This window comes from Abramis brama (genome assembly GCF_963993115.1).
Source record: "Abramis brama genome assembly, chromosome: 6".
Taxonomy (NCBI): domain Eukaryota; kingdom Metazoa; phylum Chordata; class Actinopteri; order Cypriniformes; family Leuciscidae; genus Abramis; species Abramis brama.
Genome location: NC_139968.1, coordinates 35,489,045 through 35,512,124, shown reverse-complemented (window position 1 = coordinate 35,512,124; position 23,080 = coordinate 35,489,045). Strand labels below are relative to the sequence as shown.

The following is a 23,080-nucleotide window of genomic DNA, read 5'->3' as shown; positions in this document are numbered from 1 at the left end:
ATATTTTTTGGTCATAATGATAGATCTGAAGTGAACAATAGCCTTTTGTATGACTTAAATACATATTACAAATGAGGCAATATAACTGGTTCAAATAAAGTATTAAAAGTAATTATTTTATTTTATTTAACAACACTATTATAATACACGAAGAAATATATAAACAATGGACATAGGCTATGTATATTATGTACAAATGCCAACAGAGGGCGCAAGAGGGCTGAAGATAATTGTTAAACTTTACATTAAAGTCGGCATGAAACGGAAGTTGAGATTGTAATTTTTTCCTTGTTGTGACGCATATCCGAGTGAAACGGCTTCTGAAATTAGAAAAAAAATGTAGGGCGGGGCTTGATTTCGTCCTTCGGGAATTGATTGGATCGTTGGAGGTTTGGCGTTGCAAACAAAATCGAGGCAGATTTGAATGTCAGTTTACGCTCAGTTGTGGAGGATTTCTCTCCACCGGACTCCCCACCGTTACCCTCCCATGAAGGATTTTTTATTTTATTTTATTATTCCCGCGAACCAAGATGAGTCAAGTCAAGTTATCAGCCTTATTAGACATTCTCTGTTATCAGTCAAGTTCACCCTCGAGAGCATCTCGATTATAGCCGCACCCTCATCGGCTCTGGCCGCACCCTTTCGCCATGGCACGTGACCGAAAGAGAAGAGAGGTCGTTTCGAGGGGGGAGGGAAGGGTAATGTATTTGATTAACGATTATAAGGGTACATGAATTTTAAAAAAATAATGAAGTGCACAGATAAATCATTTATAATAAACACTACAATATTACATATAAGAAGAAGTTTTGTCAAATTTGATTTCATGCCGACTTTAAGAGCAGTAGACCACTACGGTGACGCATTGCTGCCACATACATATTATTTTTTTTCCTCAATTATGTCATAATAAAAATATCTTATGTCGTTTTAACGTCATCTTTTCTTGTAATAACGAGATGCTATGTCGTTAAAACAACATCTTTTTTTTTTGCCTTAATAAGGACATGTGTAGTCATGTAGCCTACAAAATATTCCTTTATCCACAGCGGGTGTCAATTAAAAATGTATGTGGGTTACTCCATGCTCTATTGCATTTAATATTTTCATACAAAAGGGGGACCATTTGTATCTGGAGGCAGGGATAGATTTTGCACATAAAATATTTTATATTACTCTGTTGTTAACTTTTCTGTCTAGAAAAGATAGACCATTTGAAACATTGCTGTAGAAAGACCAACAAGTTAGAGTCTGTTTATGGAATATTCGCTTTTGTTTTATTAAATCCATGCAATTGGTTGATGACAAATTGCTTAAAATTAAGATACAATTAAACAAAATTCACTTTAAAGAAAGGCTTCCTGTAAAACAAAACTTATTCAGTCGTCAAAATCATGTCTCCCAATATAGCCTATTGCAAATCCAATCTTACTCATGCTATTCACTTTTCATTATCAACATGGGAAAAATAACATTACAATATTGGGACGACGTGTGTATCAGGAGTCTTATTAGGTGACGTACTGAGGGACGATGTGTGTATCAGGCGTCTTAGGCGAGGTGCCTGGTTCGGACGTTATGATTTTTTATACATTTCACACGTACGCCGTAGCCACGTCGCCGTAAGGTATACGTTACTACTGCGACGTCGCCGCCGGTCTGTCATCTGACGTCTCTATCAATCCCATTCAAAAATAGACACAGACTGACGGCGACGGAAGGGTAGACTGCTCCTTCGCCTTCTTCAGTGTAGTCTTAGAAAAGGCACTATCCACTCGTCATACACCCCTACAACTACAACTTGCCTCCCATTTGCTGCTGCCAGTATATAAGAGTATGAACCAGAGTACAGCAATACATACATCCCTGCAGAAGACAACGTAAAGGAAATTGCAATCAAATTCAAAACTAATTAATTAAAAAAATGGATCCCAAAAATCAGCCTCAAGGTGCCTGGAATTCATCAGAGAAATCAGGAATACTGCAGCCTACACTACCACCACCGGCATACCAGGACAATCCTGCTGGATACCCTCCCTCCTTTCCAAGCCAGCCAGTGCCCCAGGGCCCCTATGCCCAAGGGCCATATCCAGGGCAATCTGTGGTCGCCGTGCAGCCTACAGTTTTTGTGACCGCCGCTCCACTGGCCAATCCATTGCCAGATTACCTGTGTTATTCCATCTTTACCATGGTATTCTGCTGCTTACCTCTGGGTATCGCTGCACTTGTTTTCTCCTTGTCCGTAAGTATTAGTACTTTCCTTTTATTTATGAGCTATTTATTTAATTTCTTTAGTCTTTATATAAGCATAATTAAACATAACATCGCATTATAAATCAAATCAAAAAAGCAGTTAATGCGATAGAGAAGTCAAAATATTTAGGCATGTATTTACCATGGTTTACATTTTAGTGTAAGTAATGTAAAATGTAAAAAATATAAAGAGCAAGGAGTCAAGTTCATAATTACAGGGATTAATTATTTATTTATCATTACCCTTTCAGACATGCAAAGAAAAAACTATAGAAAAATAAGTATTAATTATTTATAATGTATGTATACATATACAAAATGAGACATTGTAACATCGCCTGTTACAACTTGAGCTTGTGGGATATGTAAGCATTATAAAGTTCCTTCTTCCAGCACATAACTGCCATGTTCCACTGATAAACAAGGATGGGTGTTGGTCCAGTTTTTTTTCTCAATCAAATGACTAGCAGTTCGTGAGAAAGAGGTGTGGGCCTGGAGACCCTCTCAACAGCAACACATTTTTAAGAGAAAACTATTATTATAGTTTAGTTATTTTTACTGTTGTAATCTAGTATAGGCTACATAATTTGACTGAAAACAAAAGCTAAGACACAGTGTTCACTCAGAAACTGAAAGTCAATGTAACAGCATGTTTTCAAGTAACAGCTAAACAAATTCTTAAAATTTTAAAGTTTATAATTTATCTAAGTAAATTCACTGTTTTTTAACATTTTCTTAAGGAATGCTTATAAAAATATTTTTCATGCTAATATTGATCATTTTTAAATTTCTGAGTAATGTTAAAAACATCCATTCATTTGTGAAGCATTAACAATCATGTATGTAAAAAAAAAATATTTGAATGAATATTTGAATTATTTTTATTCAAAGTTTGAATTATACATTTATTAACAATTTGTGACCCTGCCTGTGAAAACCCAGCTAAAGTCATTATTTGTGATTCAGTGTTTTTTACATAAAAATCATCCTACACAATGTAAAGAACATTCTGTGAAAATATAACCTTAATATCTTTAAATTTGACTGAGTAAGGCCATGTCAAAGATTTGCTCAAATTCGGCCTCAGAAAATCATATTTTTGAGAAATTCCAATTTAAAGATAAGTTATTTTTTAAAACTGCAACACATTTGATCCATAGTTATCCTGCATATGTGACTTATAACACATGCAGCTGAGATTCTCCCCTTTTTAGTGATATATGACACATCAGTGGAAAAATTCTTAAAGTTTTGTAAAACAGATCTATTTATTATGATGTGCATGTCCAAAAAGCTAAAAGCATAAAAACATTGAAAACGAATGGGGGAACCACAAGAGCTTTATCGTAGCAACAATTACCATGTCAATTCAGTGGAATGATTTGTATAACTTTATTAGTAAAATGAAATATCAGTGAAATGTCAATAATATATTAATTAAATAACATACCATTTCTCATTCTCTGAAATTATCATTCTCTTACTGGCCCACGGTGTAACATTGAGTAAATCTGGAGTAAAAAATAAATAAACAAATAAAATTTCAAGGGATAGTTCACCCAAAAACTACAATTCTGTCATAATTTACTCACCCTGATGTTGTTCCAAACCTGTATGAGTTTCTTTCTTCTGCTGAGCAAAAAATAAGATATTTTAATGTTTGTAACCAGACAGTTGACGGACCCCATTGACTTCCATAGGTGCCACCAACTGTCTGGTTACCAACATTCTTTAAAATATCTTATTTTTTGTTAAACAGAAGCAATAAACTTATACAGGATTGGAAAGGGTAACATGAGGGTGAGTATGAGTAAATAATTTTTGGGTTAACTATCCCTTTAACAGGTCAGTCTCAAACTTTGTACACATTCTAAAATTGTCTAGATGCAAAATAAAATCCTGAGTGACTGCAACTCTCCCTCCTTGAAAAATAAAGAACGCTTTTCCCCATTGAAATACTTGCAGTTGCAAGAGAAACTGATTTTCAGTTTCACATCTGGACTTCCAGCATTCAAAGCAAATTCTTCTTGCTGGTGTTCCCTCTTCATGTTCGCCAGACAAATAGCTTGCACTGTAAAAAAGAAATCCTAATTTTACAGAGAAAAACTCTAAATTTTAGTATTTTTTTTAGAGTATTTTTCTGTTATTTTAAATTATATTCAAAACTCTGTAAAATTACAAACAATATCTGTAAATTAATTAATTGACTGTTAATTTAAGGATTATATCATTAATTACAAATTACAGTGATTCTTATTTTTTTCACAGGACAATTACTGTATTATTTCTACAGTATTTTTCTGTTTTTTTAAATTATATTCAAAACTCTGTAAAATTACAAACAATATCTGTAAATTAATTAATTGACTGTTAATTTAAGGATTATATCAGTAATTACAAATTACAGTGATTCTTATTTTATTCACAGGACATTTACTGCATTATTTATACAGTATTTTTCTGTTTTTTTTTTAAATTATATTCAAAACTCTGTAAAATTACAAACAATATCTGTAAATTAATTAATTGACTGTTAATTTAAGGATTATATCATTAATTACAAATTACAGTGATTCTTATTTTTTTCACAGGACAATTACTGTATTATTTATACAGTATTTTTCTGTTTTTTTAAATTATATTCAAAACTCTGTAAAATTACAAACAATATCTGTAAATTAATTAATTGACTGTTAATTTAAGGATTATATCAGTAATTACAAATTACAGTGATTCTTATTTTTTTCACAGGACATTTACTGCATTATTTATACAGTATTTTTCTGTTTTTTTTTTAAATTATATTCAAAACTCTGTAAAATTACAAACAATATCTGTAAATTAATTAATTGACTGTTAATTTAAGGATTATATCATTAATTACAAATTACAGTGATTCTTATTTTTTTCACATGACAATTACTGTATTATTTATACAGTATTTTTCTGTTTTTTCTTAAATTACATACAAAGTTGTGTAAAATTACAATCAAATTGTGTAATTAAATATGTAGCTCATTATATTAAAGGTTTATATCCATACTAACAATTTAACATATTTCCTTGTCATTTTAAAGTAAATGTTATTAGTTTTAGATTTAAGTGTATTTTTACATTTAAACTCTGTAATTCTGGATACAAGCAAACTGACCTTGCTGGTCAGACAGCAGGCCAACAGGGTTCATGGTGGAACATATGGTGCGTTTAGGTCCTCCTGGGAAGTTTGTATTCATGAGGTTTTACTATTTATTTTTTTATGTTTTAAATGAATTTATGAAGCCACTGTATCATTACATATTATATTGTTATATTATAATGCTCATATTTTGTGCAGGCATTAGCTTACTTCATTGTAAATAGAAAAGCCTGACAATGTCACTGCTACAGTATAAGTATTGTGGTATTCCTCAATGTTTCTCAATTCTCACTGACACACCATCTTGAGACAAAACAATGGCACTGACATATTTTAAGATAAGTCAGTGCAAGTTGCTTTCAGGTAACAGCTAAAATGTGCATTTTAGTCTGGGACTACAGGCTTAAGCCTTGCTTGTGAAACCCGGGGTATATGTTGCAACTTATATAGAATTATGCCAATGTTAGCAAAGTGTTGTGTTGGACAGAGGATTAACCCTAAACCAACAGGTTGTGTAACAGTGCCACAGGGTGAAAAGCAAGACATTATTAGGCATAAGAGTGTTTCTAAAGGAAAGGTCAATAATTTGTTAAAGTGCAAAAGAGTCATTATGGGTCACATGTAATAATGTCACCCAGAGTATACCAATCCATTAGTTTTTCATATAGGTCTACATACAGAATTTTATATGAATACATAGGCAGTGTTTGCTCTGTTTAATATATAATCTGTTTGCTCTGTTAAATTGCTGTTTAGCAGAGCAGTGGTAAATATATGTTGTTATATACGTTATTTTAAGTTTAATTTTTAATTATACACTGCAATGAAAACGCCATTTAACCAATTGAATAAATATAACAGCCAGCCTACAAATACAGCTAAATAAATAGCATGTGTAGGCCTATATTTTTTCATAATCTTTCTTTTAAAAAACATGTCATCATTTCCTGTAATTGCAATGTTACCACACCAAAGAGTATAGAAGTACCAAGAGGCGAAACTCAATAGAACGTTCCATTGCAACAAACGCACCCATGCGCAGAGCTGCAGATCCGCCATCTTGGACTGAACGCAACACAGCTGTCATAGAATTGAACGATAACCGGTTCAAATTCAAAAGCGGTTAAATGAACTAAATAGTAGTTTCTAGTTTTTAATATCTCTATAGCAGACATCCCATGTCTCCCGGAAGTTCCGGGAGTCTCCCGCATATTGATAGCGGCTCCCTGATGCCCACAAATTAGCTAAAATCTCCCGGAATCTAGAGCGAGCGAGCGAGCAAGAGCGCGCAGCTCCAAACCGTGTAACGTTAGAGCACACGGCAGGAGCGAGATATCAACATATCAACCTATGTGGAACACAACTTCTTCAGATTTTTTGCTTTCATTTTCTTGCAGTTCTAGAGTAAAATATTTTGTAATATATATATTTTATATAAAATATAAATAATTATATTTTTAAATTTGTACATTTTAATAAACTCAAACTTATATAACTTTTTTCTGTTTCACTTTCATAATTTATTTCACTTCAACAATAATCTGACAAATGTCTTCTTTAAAACAAGACCAACCATAGGTCTATATTCCAAAGCATTCTTGAATTACAACCATTTAAGTTTGGATAGTGATTTTCATGTTTATGCGAAAAAAAGGTGACAGCGTGAAAGCGGTCATTTGCCAGGTTAGGTGTTCATATATCTCTGAAAGTATGCGATTTAAAAAGCCCACTTCGAGTCTTGACAATTTCGACCAAATACATACAAAACGTTAGCAAACTGTTACTGCGGTTATGGGATAGCTTACATTAACGTTACAGCACCTGTTATCGTTGACGTTTACTCACTTTAAAGTTAATAAAAACCTTTTCTACTTTACCTCTCTGGATCTTTGGGGAATCTATGAAATGCTAGTTGATTGGTTGTAGACTGGTAGTTGTTGCAGTTGATGGCAGAACACTGTTTTCTTTGTCTCCAATTATTTACAGACATAATATTAATGCTGTATACGGTAGTTGTGCTAACGGTAAAGCCGTTGGTTCAGTCCAAAATGGCGGCCGCGCTACCGAAGCGCCACCTAGTGGCTGTTGTCAAAACTGCAACGGAGTTTCGCCTCTTGGTACATCTATACTCTTTGACCACACTATTGGCTGTCTCTCCGAGTTGTTTTGAGCATGATTGGTTATTCAGACTGTCATCCAGGAATCTGGCCAATGACAACTATGTGCGCCTTTTACAGGTCAAGTTTGAATACGTGTTGGTCAGTGGGTGTGTGTGTGTGCTGCCTGCTGCTTGCTCGGGATCTTCAGTACTAGCATAACTTACGTCGGTTCTGTGGCAAATATTGTTTAAAACATGGATTATTTTACATCGGACTGGTAAATTTCTATTTTGAGCGAGTTGCGGGATGTAAATGAAGAACAAACAAGGAATATGGACAACGCATTTTAACAACGTGTAACGGACATATTGCAATCTGCAGAAGGTAACGTTAACTTTTTATTTTATAAAAACAATTCTGCTACATCAAAATATAGTGTGTTAAATTGAGAATCTAAACGCGATTAGAGCTATATCGATATTAGTAGCAGTTCCGCTAAGCTTTCGCAAATGTCTCTGTTAGTAAAATGCTAATATACAAATAGCTAATATTGCTGTGTATGTGTGTGTTTCCCTCATTAACCAGCAATTTTGGGAATAAATATGATCCAGCCACATGATCTTCAGATGCGGTGAGTATTGTTAGCTATATTAAAATACACGTGAAATAGAGACAGAACATGTAACGTTAAACTCTGCTCAAAGGCACACTGGTTCAAACCCTCCAGACAATATTTTATCTATCTTCTTGAGTTCACAGGCCTAGCTGACCCAAAAATTAATGTCCTTTCAAAATGAAAGTATTTTCAAACCTGTATGACTTCTGTGAAACACAAGATTGTTGGGAATGAAACAACATTGGAACCCATTGTATGGGAAAACAAAACAAAGAAGGCATTTCTCAAGATATCTTAATTAAGGTTCTACAAAAGAAATTCATACAGTTTTTTGAACAACATGGAGTAAATAATGAGAGAACTCTATTTTTTGGATGAGCTGTTCTTTTAATGACATGTTCCCAGGGTCCTTTGCTAAATTAACCTTGGTTTTTATCATAGTAAAAGTTTATAAACCATGTTTTTATGGTGGATTGATTACAATACTTTATTACCATTTGGTTAATATAGCAAAACTCTGGTTAATGTTAGTAAGGGTTCTCCAGATTTATATAACACTTAAGGAACACATTAAAAAATGGTCCTATGTCACCCTGATCAATAGTCTGTTAACACACATGTAATAATTAACACACTTTTAAAAATTATTATTATTGTTTTTAAAATATTTTTTAGATCAAGCATTGGAACAATGTTTACGGAGCGCCAACAGCACCAACAGAGAAACAATCATTCAGTAGTAAGTATCCACTGCAGTATATAAAACAAAAAAAGTTATCTCCTTTTTTTTCTCCCTTGTGCCATCCCAGATGTATATGTGACTTTCTTTCCACGGAGATTTTTTGAAAAATGATCCATTTATTGTAAGCCAATATAATGCAAGTGCATGCTCCAGAAACTACATGCAGCCTACAAACAGCCTGCTGTGTTGTTCACACAGGAAGTTTTCTGCACTATCATATGAGCTTTACAATGCTCTTGGATTATTGTCAGGATGTGTGTTTGGACTTTTTTGACCTTAAGCATTTTGTTGTCTATTCACTTGCATTATTTGACACACGAACACAAGAGATGGATAATTTTTCTAAAAAAAATTCTAAAATTTGTGTTCATCTGAAGAAAGAAAATCATATACCTTTCGGATGGCATAAGGGAGAGTAAATGAGGGGAGAATCCCCTTCCACAAATGCGTTAGCAAAGGGTACATGCGATGGTAAATTAACTGAAGTAATTTTATCTTATAGTAATTTTATTTGATATTTATGGTAATGTGACCTAGGATGGCAAGTCCCAGTGATTCATTTTAAAACTAGATATGGTGGAAGAATTCAATTTAACAGAATAATTTGAGTTGTTTGTTTGGGTTTGCTATATTACACACATTTTCATCATACATTTCATATTGTATGAATAGATACGTTAAATGTAACTACCTGCAGGGTTCAAAGAAAAGACGTCAAGAACACACAAACTTTGGTACTTTCACAACAACGATGAACTAAAAACAAAAAAGTTTTTCTTTGTACAGATGATAACGTTATTAAAACGATTCCCGTTTCTTACAGATCGGCGAAAACGTCTAAATCGCTGTTTTATCCATGCCACAAAGTAACTGGTGATGTCACTCTGTAAAGAAAGACTACGCTTGTGCACATTCACATTCACACACGCATACCTATAGACTAAACACATAATACACATATGCATGCCTTTACCGTTTTCACAGATTCACATTTCAGTAGTTTAGACCGAGACAAACGGCCCCTTACTAAGCATATATTAAAAACCCCAGGGCATAGGGATACTCACTTTTGATTGGAATTTGCCCACTGTCATGCAGATTTTAGCTCAAACCCTAATTAAACTGACCTGAACCAGCTAATCAAGATCCTCAGGATAACCAGAAACAGTTTGGAGCTACACTCTGCAGGACACTGGCCCTCCAGGAGTTTGGCACACATGAACTGAAGGGATAGTTCACAGTCAGGCAAACAAGAAAATTCTCCCAAAAAATGTACTCACCCTCATGTTGTTCCAAACCTTTATGCATTTTTTGGTTGCCAACATTCTTCAAAAATATCTAATTTTAATGCTTGACAAAAGAGAGACATTTCAGGTTTGAAAAGACATGATGGTGAGTAAATGATGACAGAATTTTCATTTTTGGGTGAACTATCTCAAGTACTTTAATAATCTCACACAATGAGAATATTTTTTTTTTTAAAACACATATCATATATTTAATTCCCTGGAGAATGAGAGAAAGACCCTCATTACCCATATCACAGCAGTCTGAAACACCTCCAGTTAATACAAATATTGTTGGTTTTATTTTGTAATACAAATTGGCATTTTTAGGCATTTACCTTGCAATGATACCTCTGGAAAAGAATGTCCATTGTTGTGAATCTATATGTTCCTTCTTTTGGTGATGCACATTTTTCAATCGGACATAAGTTTTAGATACCAGACAAATCAGAAGACAAACAGACAATTTAAATAAAAATTTATTAAGCTTGTTTAAAGGAAACAAAAATAATTGAAATCATTTTGAGAGAATCATAGTGTGTCCTTTTTTTTCTTCTTCCCAGATGCACCAAGCTGATTACTGGCCGTTTGCTGGATTGCTGTTTATTTGCTGTATCTGTCACTTCTGGTACACTTTTGTTGTATGTTTTGATTTAACTTATTAATAAACTTGTATAGTAAGGATTCTGAATGTAAAGACCATATAATATTTAATATCAGAACTATGTGACCCCAGGGGTCTGAATAATTCCATTTTATTTAGATTACAAGTTTACATTGTTTAAATACTATTAAATTATATGTAAACAAGTGCTGCAAATTAAAGTTTGAGATGATTTTAATCAGTTTTATACAGTTTTTTTTACAGACTTATTTTGTCTTCTAAAATAAAACTGTTTTATTACATTCTTGAGCACGTCTTGACAATTTATTGAAAGTGTTTGATCGTTATAATTTAGGAAAGGTCTGTTAAATAACAGTGTTTCTCAGTAGAACTTTTAGTGCCGTCACTTTATTAAAGGTGTTTGATTGTAATAATTTAGGAAATACCTGTAAAATAACAGTGTTTCTCAGTAGAACTTTTAGTGCCATAACTTTATTAAAGGTGTTTGATTGTAATAATTTAGGAAATACCTGTAAAATAACAGTGTTTCTCAGTAGAACTTTTAGTGCCATAACTTTATTAAAGGTGTTTGATTGTAATCATTTAGGAAATACCTGTAAAATAACAGTGTTTCTCAGTAGAACTTTTAGTGCCATAACTTTATTAAAGGTGTTTGGTCATTATAATATTGGAAAAATCCATAAAATAAAAGTTTTACACTGTAAAAAAAAAATCGTAAAATAACGGTAAAAAGTCTGGCAGCAAAGTTGCCAACCACTTACCGTAAAATTAAGGTAAAATATCTTAATTCAAACAAGGAAAAATTCTGTAAAATTATAGTTTTGGCACTTTATTGGAATTAAGATATTTTACTTTGATTTTACGGTAAGTGGTTGGCAACTTTGCTGCCAGACTTTTTACCGTTATTTTACGATTTTTTTTTTTTTTACAGTGTGGGGTTCAATCACCAAAACTGGCTTGTCCTCCTCATCATGTTGGTCACTGCCTGAAAAAGCAAAGATCTTTTTTTTTTTTCAATTCAAAGCAAGATACCTAAAAACATGATTGTGTAACATGCAAGAATGGGAAGTGGGTTTAATTTCACATTTAAAATGGATAATGAAGCATTTTATATGAAAATATCAGAAAATATTTTTTCAGTTTAGTCAGACTGGATCTGATTAATTGAGGGGAGGCCATAAGAACAAGAAACAGCCTATAGGTGGTTAGCAGACTTAATGAAACAAATAAACATCATGCCATAAACGTAATTAATTTAAACTGACTAAATCCCAATCAACAAATGTAATAAACATTTAAATCCACTATTTTTGCATCACAGATATGTGTTAGCATTACATTGGCTGGACACTGACAGTATACATTTACATATTTAGCATAAAACAATAATAACAAAAACTTACCGTCAAATTCCTCGTCAGTTTCGTCAAAGAAGTGTCCTGTTCAGCATCACAATCATCCTCCAGAAAATAATCCGCAATAAAACCGGTTAAATCATAATTTGGGTTCAATTCCATCGAGATTAATATCAAGCAAGCTGTTTAAGCAAGCAGCTATTTTCCGTTCCTGCTCATACTTCGGTGTCGCCGGCGAAGCCATGGCCATGTCAGATGTCAAAACAACGCATTACGTTACCATCATCCAGCAAATAACACGTAGCAGGCCAAAAATGTCCTTAAAATAAGTTTAATATTATTGGCAGAATACTAAGCTACAAAACAAATAAGCAGTTCTTAAAATATTGGCTATGACAAGAAAAAATCACCACAGACATCTAAACGCGGCTGACATCTCTCTCTTTTTTTGCATTGTGTTGACCTGATTACCGGCGCTCGCGGATTGATTTTAAAGTCTGTTTTTACTCTTTCTAATAGAAAATACACAGAAAAGAAGTTCATGAACCGATTGATATACGAATCAGCAGTGTTGTTGCGCGAAATATACCCAGAGACGACTGAAATCAATGTTTAGGAAGCCGACGTCCGTTTTTTTTTTTTTGCGCAAAAGTATAACGTAGTGTCAATAAAATCATTAATTTCAGTATTTATCATGTTATAAATGAAAATGTAAGTATTGCATCTCAAAACCAATGGTATAATCTATCATTTACAGCAATAAACACACATGGACTATTTTTGTAATTTTTATGGCTATGACTACTTTGACGCTCGTTAACTCATAATTCGATTCTGCTACTTTAGCCGGGGTTTCACAAGCGGTCACATTTATTAAAAGATAAAACGTACTTGGTTACTAACGGAACCTCGGTTCTCTCTAGAAGAGGGAAGCCAAAAATTACGAGAGGGAGGGCAGAGGAGCCTTTATACTTCTTTCAAGGTCTCCTGCTTACAGGCCCTTATCTAAACAAGGGGTTTCTCTGCTAGTCATCTAATCCTGCTGAGTTTATTCTTACAAACTCACAAGTTCTAAATTGGGCGGCCTCTGACCCTAGGGGTCAGAGCCCCTTTTCAATCTGCCTCCTCCTGATGTCTCACCTGTTTCCCAGTGTTTAAAAACACACACACATAGTCATATGTTGGCAGACTACGTACAGTCCAGCAAAGATCATTTCAATGTCTTAATAAATCAACACTGTAAATCAATGAAAATCAAAATTTTCCATTACAGTTAGTAACCGAGTACGTTCTCTTACGAGAGGTCTCTCGAACTGCGTAATATCTTACGCTAGGGGAACACAGTGTAAAACGCTGTGCGTGCTGAAATCCAACACCAAAGTCCCAAGGGCAAGTGCCTGGGGCTCATATAGTGCATGATCATCAGGGACTCGCAGAGAGTCCAGGAAAGAGGGGCTGGAACAGCATCATTCCTGTAATAAGTAGTGTCCTATGAGCAAATTATATCAATAGAGTTCCACACAGTCAGGGCGAAAAAACTGATGAATATTATTGGTCTTACACACTGCCCATAGAGTTATTTAATTGATCAGCGGGCGGCGCTCGAGAAGTTTCAGTATTCTGAGCCGATAGCCTCGGGGGGACAGTACTGATTTTTAGACCGAAAGCAGCTTAGCCTGCAAGGCGGGAACCTCTAGGTTATAAAAACGTATAAATGTAGACGGGGAGGCCCAGCCTGCCGCCATACAGATATGTTGCAAGGTAATCCTATTAGACCAAGCCCACGACAGGAGGCGCTCTGTCAAACTGTAGAGGTTTCGGGACCTGATACCTCCTTGACGATTTAAATAGGCTACCACTCAACCCAGTTGTCCGAACGGACCAAAACCAAAACCTTTTATCTGGGGACAAAAACGCCTCAGCTTGTTGTCGACTGCCATCATTTCCAAGCAGTTTATGTGTAGAAGCTTTTCCCGTTCTGACCACTGGCCGAAGAACGGTCTGCCCTCGAGCAGCGCTCCCTATCCCGAGGTGGAGGCGTCCGTAGACACCACCTTCACACTAGAGGAAGTCCCCAGGCTTACACCTGACCGGTACCAATCGGTCTCTCTCCAAGGTTTCAGAGCTGAGACGCATCTTTGATCGACCTTGAGGCGGAACAGACCGGAAGTCCACGCTCGACGCGGTACTCACACTTTAAGCCAGAACTGCAGTGGTCGCATGCGAAGCAGGCCCAACTGGAGAACTGATGACGCTGAGGCCATGAGACCCAGCATTTTCTGAAAATGTCTGAGTGGGACTATAGTGCAGCAGCGGAAGGATTCCGTCATGCGCTGAATGTTCAGTCTGCGCCATGGCGATAGCTGTGCTGTCATAGACAGCAAGTCCAGTTCTGTGCCCAGAAAAGATATTCTCTGACTGGGAGACAGTGAACTCTTCACCCAATTGACTTTGAGACCTAGATTCTCGAGATGTTCGAGTAATATGGTCCTATGTCTATGAGCTCTGAGTGTGATCGAGCTAGAATCAGCCAATCGTCCAAGTAATTCAAAAATCGCATGCCCCGAAGTTTCAGGGGTGCAAGCGCTGCATCCATGCACATCGTGAATGTACGAGGTGCTAGGGACAGGCCAAACGCAGGACTGTGTATTGATATGCCTGGCCCTCGAAGGCGAATCTGAAAAATACAGATTGATACAGATGACGTGACGTTTTTTTGTATTTGGAAATACGCATCCTTCAGATCTATTGACATAAACCAGACCCCTTTGGCGAATTTGTGAGAGGATTTTCCTGGTTGTGAGCATTCTGAACCGGCATTTCGAAAGCACTTTGTTCAGCTGTCTTAGATCTAGAATTGGTCTGAGACCCCCGTCTTTTTTCTGTACCAGAAAATATTTGCTGTATAGGCCCCCTTCGCTCTTAGCTTGAGATAAAGGCTCTATGGCCTCTTTGCTCAACAGTTTCGCTATCTCGGCTCGAAGTAGATGTGCTACTTCCCTTTTCACCGTAGTTTCGATTTGCGGCGTGTAACGGCGGGGGCGTTGAGCGAACTATAGTGAATAGCCTCTTTTTATAATGTTCAGCACCCGTTCTGATACCCCGCGGAGCTTTGTCCATGCAGGGTTAAATGAGATCTGGGCTCTGGTCGTGACATGGTGGCAACCGGAGAGCATCGGTATGCGTGCTTGCAGCATTCGAGGTGGGGGGCGCGCTGATCACAGCGGGCAGCCTGCCTGCGCTCAACTCTCCTATGGCGGTTTGCTAAGAGAGAGCGAGCGGGGCGAACCCCGTAGGGCTTGTCATGTCTGTGAGTGAATGTGGGCGTGGGACAGCAGGCACATTTACTACACTGAAAACACCATCGGCTTGAGCAGAATGTATGTGCGTTGGTTTCGTTTTTACAGAAAACCGTGAGACATGCAGTGTGTAGTGTTTGTGGGCACTGGGTCGGGGGCACATTCACTACATTCAATGCACAATCGACATGAGTCGATTTTATGTGTGCGAGCCCTGGAATGTGATGGGCTGTGCCTGTGTGTAGGAATGAGCACCGGGTTGTGGGCATTTTACTAAATTCATAACACCATCGGCCGTGGCCGGAATACCAGAAAATACATTCTTTATGAGATTGATCTGGGTCGCCGTAAAAACGGCGTTTGTGTGCGGGCAAACGGGCTGTGTAACCGGCTTGTTTTCTGCTAAATACACTGGAACAGTCGCATTTTCTGGAACTGAACGAGCGAGTTTTGGTGGAAGTCTGGCCGCAGCGGGACTTGAACACCATCGTAGACACCATCGGTGTGAGCCGGATGACCAGAATTGTACTCTGGGATTTCTCTGAGTTGCCATAGAAACGGTGTATGGCTGCAAAATACGCATCTGCAGTCGCCTTTTTAAGGGGACTGACAGAGCGAAATGCTTTGAAGGCTCATATGTTTAGGTGCTAATAAATACTCAAGCACCATCATGTGCGAGAGGCGGGTTCGCTTTCTGTATGTAAGAAAGCTGGCCGCGAGCTCGGAGAAGCGAACGGCATAATTTTTATCTGCCGTCAGAGCCAGGATTCGAACATGGGTCTCTGGCGCGAAACCCTAGGATTTTGCCGCTGAGCCACAGGGGGGAAACACATAAGCCAACCATACAGTGTCATCATGTCTTGTGACGGCGTTCGTTTGCAGGCGTGCGTGTCTTACAACAGACTCCTTGACTGCAATATTGATATTTCCAGTCGCCTGAACTTAGGAGGGGACTGAGAAATGTGTGAGAAATGGAGGTTGGTCCAGCCTAGGCTGGACTAAAACACTCTCTTTCCTCCTGTCGCCAGTGAGTGACGTACGCGAACGGGGCGGGGTAGCTTTCTTGTAACGTAAAGAAAGCGAGCCCTGCAGCAGGAAACACATTTGCCGACCCGGCGCCATTTCTGTGGGCAGAACAATAGAAGAAGAAGCTGAAGTGAGTTAATTTCTTGATAAAAAGTGAAAATGGTGATCTCCTGCTGGGTCAATGGATGTTCCAATCGTGCCGGAGGTTCAGTTAAATTTAGTTTTTTAGCATTTGCCGACCCGGCGCCATTTCTGTGGGCAGAACAATAGTAGAAGAAGCTGAAGCGAGTTAATTTCGTGATAAAAAGTGAAAATGGTGATCTCCTGCTGGGTCAATGGATGTTTAAATCGTGTCGGAGGTTCAGTTAAATTTGGATTTTACAGTATACCCGTCATTAGACTTCATGAATGTGAGAACACTAAGCTTTTGTCAGAACAACGACGGAGGTTATGGCTGGCGAGGATAAACAGGAAAGAAACTCCCTCAAAACACGTAAGAATTTGTTGTTTTTTATTGCGAGTGTACACAAATATAAGTTAACACTTTGCAGTTTGAATTATGTCCTGTATGAACAAAATGACGAGATATTAAAAACATACAAAAACAACATTGTTTCCACTGTTCGATCGCGCCCGCGACTCTCTCACTCTCTCTCTCTCTCTCTCTCTCTCTCACACACACACACAAACACATTCCAGCATGGCAATCTCAGATTATGTCCCTAAAGAACCCGCGTATAAAGTAGTTCCGCATTACATTAATTAATTAATTAATTTGCACGCGAGTTTTATTTATTTTCATACCGTGTATATTCATATTCATGCACATATTTCCAGGCTCGGAATTGCTTACATGTATTAAAACTCCTAGCCAATACCAGATAATGGCACACATGATAATACTGTATCTGAGGCAAAGCTGCATAATCAGTGCTCAGTGCTTCCTTTGTTAGCGCATACGGATCCACACCATTTATGACTGAAATTTTCGCATTGTACCTCTCTCTGTCTTGTGTTAATAGAGTCTCTTTATAATCTGTCACTTTGTCTCTTCATGATTTTCGTAACATTATAAATGGAAAGAAATATTCGAAATTTGCTTGTAAAACTCATAGACAGTATGGTAAAACATTGTAAACACAGCAGCTTTTGCCCTCAAAGATGGCGTCTCCGGGGAGGTCACGTGACATTAATTGGCCTGTGGGAACTATGTATTCATAAAGTCAAAGGGTAGTCTAATAATGTGGTGTAGCCTAAGATTAAATGTTAGAAAAAGAAATCAATTTTAAGACATCTTGCCATACCAAAAAGTGGACGTTTCTGTAGAATGACCCAGCTGCAAAATTAACTTGTCCTCTTGAAACTTGTGGCGGCGAGAGAGAAATAGGGGCAGGAGCGGGGGTGTTCAAAGGAGCCGTTTTATTGGTTGGCGCCTTGTCTGTCATTGTATTTCTGAGAATGGCATTTTACACATTTGTGACTACTTGTCTGCAGTTTCAAATTCAGAATACAGGTTTGTGACTATTGTCTGCAAATGTGCAAATTTCAACATTCAACTTCAGATTTTTATTTTACAGGTTTTCACATTGCTGTGAGTGTAGCCTAAATGTTCACGCACAAGCACAAATATTTATTGTACAAGTTCTCAAATGCACATCTACGGGCTTTCGAGTTTTGCTACTCTTTTATACCTTCATAAATTCAGAATGAGAACAGAAGTGGTTAACATTATTTTTCACTATTGTTTTCACAGACTCGAAATGCCAACTACTCAGGACAGCAAGCATTAGCAGAGAAGAACTCCAAAACGACACGCACCCTGAATCATGTCGCCGTTGCTCTTGGGCTTGTTTCCACTGTTTTGTTCAGTGTCTTAGTGATTGTGGCTATTAAGAATGAATAACAGCTATTAGAGCTGTCATGTTTGGATGCAGATTATAAACAGATTTGGTTCTCAGTATTTGAAATGTTATTTGCTCATTGTACTTAAAACATACGCCGATTATGTTGTGTTTAAAACAATGAAAGCTTTGATTGGCTAATTAAATTTTCTCATGCAAAACTTTTTTATTAGTAACAGAAATATATTCTTAGTGCATATGAGTTGTCAACAAGAAGCATGTCTCAGCCAGGTTTGTCAATTGATTATTATTCAGTTATTGGGGTCCAATTGAAACATTTTGGTGGTGGTCTGTGTTGTTTGCAGCACTATCTATCTATCTATCTATCTATCTATCTATCTATCTATCTATCTATCTGGCGCACTCAATGAGGACGACCATCCAGAGTAAATGGTGACAGGAAGGGAAGGAGACCTCTAGTGCAGTGGTTCCCAAACCTGTCCTGGAGGCACCCCAACACTGCACGTTTTCGTTGTCTCCCTAATCAAACATACCTGATTCAACTCATCAGCTCATTAACCCATGTGATAATGAGCTGATGAGTTGAATCAGGTGTGTTTGATTAGGGAGACAAAGAAAACGTGCAGTGTTGGGGTGCCTCCAGGACAGGTTTGGGAACCACTGCTCTAGTGGACACCCGGGGAAACACAAACTAGACACTGTGACACCATTTTGCCTCACTGAAGGTGGCAACCCTATACTACAAAGTACATTCATCAAGAGATTTGTATGCCTTGATCTTTAATCTTGTATAGATGCCGAGTTTTTACACAAGATACAGGCCTAAAAAGATGTCTGGCCACTGGCCAGTGTAATTTTTTACCATTTAGCCAAGTTGGATTGATCCTTGACCCATGACATTTTTTCTTAAAATAGCTTACTGATCTGGACTAAAATGTAGGGTATGTGCACTTCACAAACCAATTGCTTGTCTAGTAAATAAACGACTTACAGAGACAAACATGGACATGTTTTTAATGTAATTTTCAATTTTCTCTGCACAGTCCGTCGTCAGTGGCCAAAATAATTCAAAGTGGCTTGACAATTTTTACAAAAGTGTTCCACCAGCAATTGCCTGTACCGTTGTACTTTGAAGATCAGGAGCAAATTGATGCAATCCACACTCACCAGACATCAATTCTGGGCAGCACACCCACACACACCCACAGTGACAAGATCAAATTCACCATGTCTTTTAAAAAAAAATTCTATATGTTTATTTTTTTTTATCAGTCAGCAGGAGCACTTTGACAGGAGGATAGAAAAACAGTTAAAGAAGAGTGGCAAGCCATAGGGGAGTCATCTACGGGAGTCATCATAATTCATAAATGGTGTTAATAAATAATGTTTTTGTGAACAACAATATTGTCTCTTTTCTTCTAAATGGCCCTTAGAATTTTAGAAAAGGGATAAATTGTGTTTGTCTTCATAAAATGCTATGTAGGACACTGTTTTATATAGTACAGCAGATATTTCATCGAGGATGTCACGGGTCGTAATAAGATCCAAAAGCAGAGGGGATGCAGAAAAAAGTCTCTTTAATGAAACACAAAAGCAGGCTGACAAACAGCACAAAAGGGAACATAAAAACTCTCTCCAGAGAGATGGCTCACTTCGGGCACATGAAAATAAAAGGAGAACCGAAAAACAATCCCAGGGTTTCCTTGACAACAGAGCAGAGTCCACTTATAGGCTCACCACAGCAGAAGGCTCGCAGACTGGAGGTGCATAGAACGCGGTCTGTAGCACATGTGGCACAAGAGCGGTATTACAGGTAGAAAGAATTTCGACTACGCCAAATGTGGCACAAGAGCGGTATTACAGGTAGAAAGAATTTCGACTACGCCACCCGGGGAATTTCGCCCCGGGAAATATGGACAACACTCAAGTTACTATTACTAGGTCACTCAGGTTCGATTCTCTAATAAAGGTAGGCAGAGACGTGGATATGAAAATATACAAAAATTTTATTTATACAAAGTTTAATTTAAAGCAGCAGGGTAGTCACGTTAAAAAGGCAACCTGGAGCTATACTGACAAGGTTTTGAGTTACAAACACATTCAAGTAAACAAAAACACATTTGAATAAACACACACTCTTTCCATACACTGGTTACACAGACACCATAGAAAAAGACACAGACTAACAGGGCTGAGGCAAACCACGGGAGGAGGGATCACTAAACTTAATTTGCCAAAAGCACACTCACACACACAGCAAAGACTTCAAAAGTGTCACGGCAAACATTCGAAGAAAGCACCACCACCACAAGAGATCCTCCACCCGTGGAACCTCAGCACCTGAAACGAAAAATCACAAAAAAAATAATTAATAACCAAACTTCAACATACCAACTGCACTAAAGCCCAGTTGGATGATGTTTAGGGTACGGTCATGAGCAGATAATATCACCATTAATAGACAATCACGAATAACATACAAAGGTGTAAACACAGACCATAAATAAATAAAACTCAATTCACGCAATGAGCTCACAAGCAGATAGTTTGGTGTTCCATTTTTGACACCAAGTGTTAACCTCAAAAGTTCAATAAAAGAAACATTAAATCAACATAATAAATAAAACCAGACAGCAACGGTCCCCCTCATCAGTGGGGTGACGATCTTCTCACAGATGGCAAAAAGTTTGTATTGCACACGGTAGCGACAGTGGAGCAGGAAAATACGATGCGCTCTTAATCTGGCAGCAAGGAATCGACGGGGCTGTAATAGCTTTTTATAGCACCAGCAGGAAGAACAAGATCGCCGGACGAGAGGGAAAATCCGGAAGTAGACGATGCATTCGCACAATGTGCTTGTCCTTTCACAGGCACGGGTACTCAAATCATGCAATCCGCTGTTCGATAGACTGAAAGGCGAGCAGCCAGCAAATGCAACCACTACAGCCACTGTAAACAATGGAAGGAGGCGGAGTCGAACGTGACGCATCTCGGGCTACAGCCAACCAGCTCTTAAATAGGGTGGATTACCTGCTGATAGGTGCTCACTAATGTCCATCACCTCATTCATCCGGTTACACACAGGACAAGACTGGGTCAGTGAGCAGTCAACATGAGAACATTTCACACATAATAATCCGACAAAGACCAGAGAGAACAAACACTAGAAATAGACAGGGTAATCAGAAATAATTAGAGACAGGTGTTACCGCAAGTAGCGGGGACGCTGATTGAGAAGGGCTGCAGGAGATGAGCGAATCACGAGAGAACGTGTGTGTGTGTGTGTGTGTGTGTGTGGATGAATGAATGTAACAGATGGGTGTAAATGTATGGATAGGAAAAGACAGAGAGCCCGGATCCTGACAGAGGATCCATATGATTACACAGTAGGCTGTATATGTCTAATGGGCTAATGGTTAATATCTAAATGTAGCTTTATATAAATTCACAACAACATATTTCACTCAGTCTCCTGTATAACCTACGGAGAATATAACTATTCTACAGGTCATATCCCAGGTGAAAAGAAAATTTATTTAAATTGTGCTTATTTTGATACATTTAATGTATTTTAAGTGTACAGTATTAAGTATGTATTAAATGTGTTATTTTGAGACAACTTCAAATATACTTTAAAGGTTAAAATCTTTACCCTATTCACGTAAGAAAAAGAATGAATAGGCGTATGAATAGGCTATATTTGGGTCTTTTTCGAAACTTTCCCCTAATGGGATTCTTCTGGACTTTTTTTCCCCTTACTCAGGACATATTGAGGATACAAAATCAGTTGAGTTTTCTTCTGTTGCAATTTGTTCAACCTTTTTTCATAAAATGACTGGACTAATAGAGGATGTATTACATATGTATTACCTTATTCAAATTGAAATGAGTGACCATTTTAGAGGGTTCACACACAGGCCTCTGTTCGGGCTAATTCAGAGTTGTTTATGATCAGTTATACAACTCCAATTTAAGTTACTTTTGGGTGCAATAACTTTTGCATTGAATGTCAAGTCTGTGTTTAGCAAAAAAAGGGTATGTGTCCAAAAACACGTACTGAGTAGGGGTTACATGACATAGGCTAAATCGTTTACATCTCTTGTTCACCCCAAACAAAGATAAAACCTTACAGTTATCTCACAAAATCATGTATTCCATAAGTATGTAATCATGTCAGTGCAATTTAGACAAGTCCAATGGAATCATAGACCCAGAAAACATGGGGTTAGACACTTGGCTAGGTCAAATAATGAAGGAGTTAGGATATTTTAAAGGCTTCCTGTCCATCTTGGACGCCATCTTGAAAATTACACTTTTCTAGTGGTCAAACTTTGGTAAACTTTTAGTATGTTATTAAAGATTAATATTAATGTTATTAAGTATACCTAATACTACAAAAAACAGCGAAACCTTTTGTTAGAATTTTTTAGGGTTAGGTGTTTTTTTTTTTTTCATATATGCAACCGCCTACAGTATACGTCACAGAGAAGCAGGTAAAGTCGCGCATGCGCAATAGAACGCCGTTCCATCAGTGGCCACAGGCTGTGTCTTGAACAGTTATCGTGGATTTGTGAAAGAAGCACTAGAAAATATCCTCCAGATAAAAATATAGATTAGGGACTGTTCGTTTTTTTTATTTAAGGGGCCACCGGAGGAGTTTTGAGATCTGTTGTCAAAAAATTCGCCAGCAATAAACCATAAACTCTTGCTTTCTCATCTTACTGTAACGATAGACCAAACCTACGATTCAGTTCGTATCACGATTTTTGATTTTAGATTTG

The 23,080-nt window shown here is 37.3% G+C and overlaps 1 long non-coding RNA gene across 1 annotated transcript; it reads right to left on the bottom strand.

Annotated features, from left to right (window-relative positions):
- Positions 1-20,285: 20,285 nt before the first annotated feature.
- LOC311084110 lies at positions 20,286-21,594 on the bottom strand. The gene is made up of 2 exons (XR_014606434.1): positions 21,509-21,594; positions 20,286-20,639 (listed from the first exon to the last, which is right to left on the bottom strand). It is a non-coding gene; the product is annotated as an uncharacterized lncRNA (long non-coding RNA).
- Positions 21,595-23,080: the final 1,486 nt, after the last annotated feature.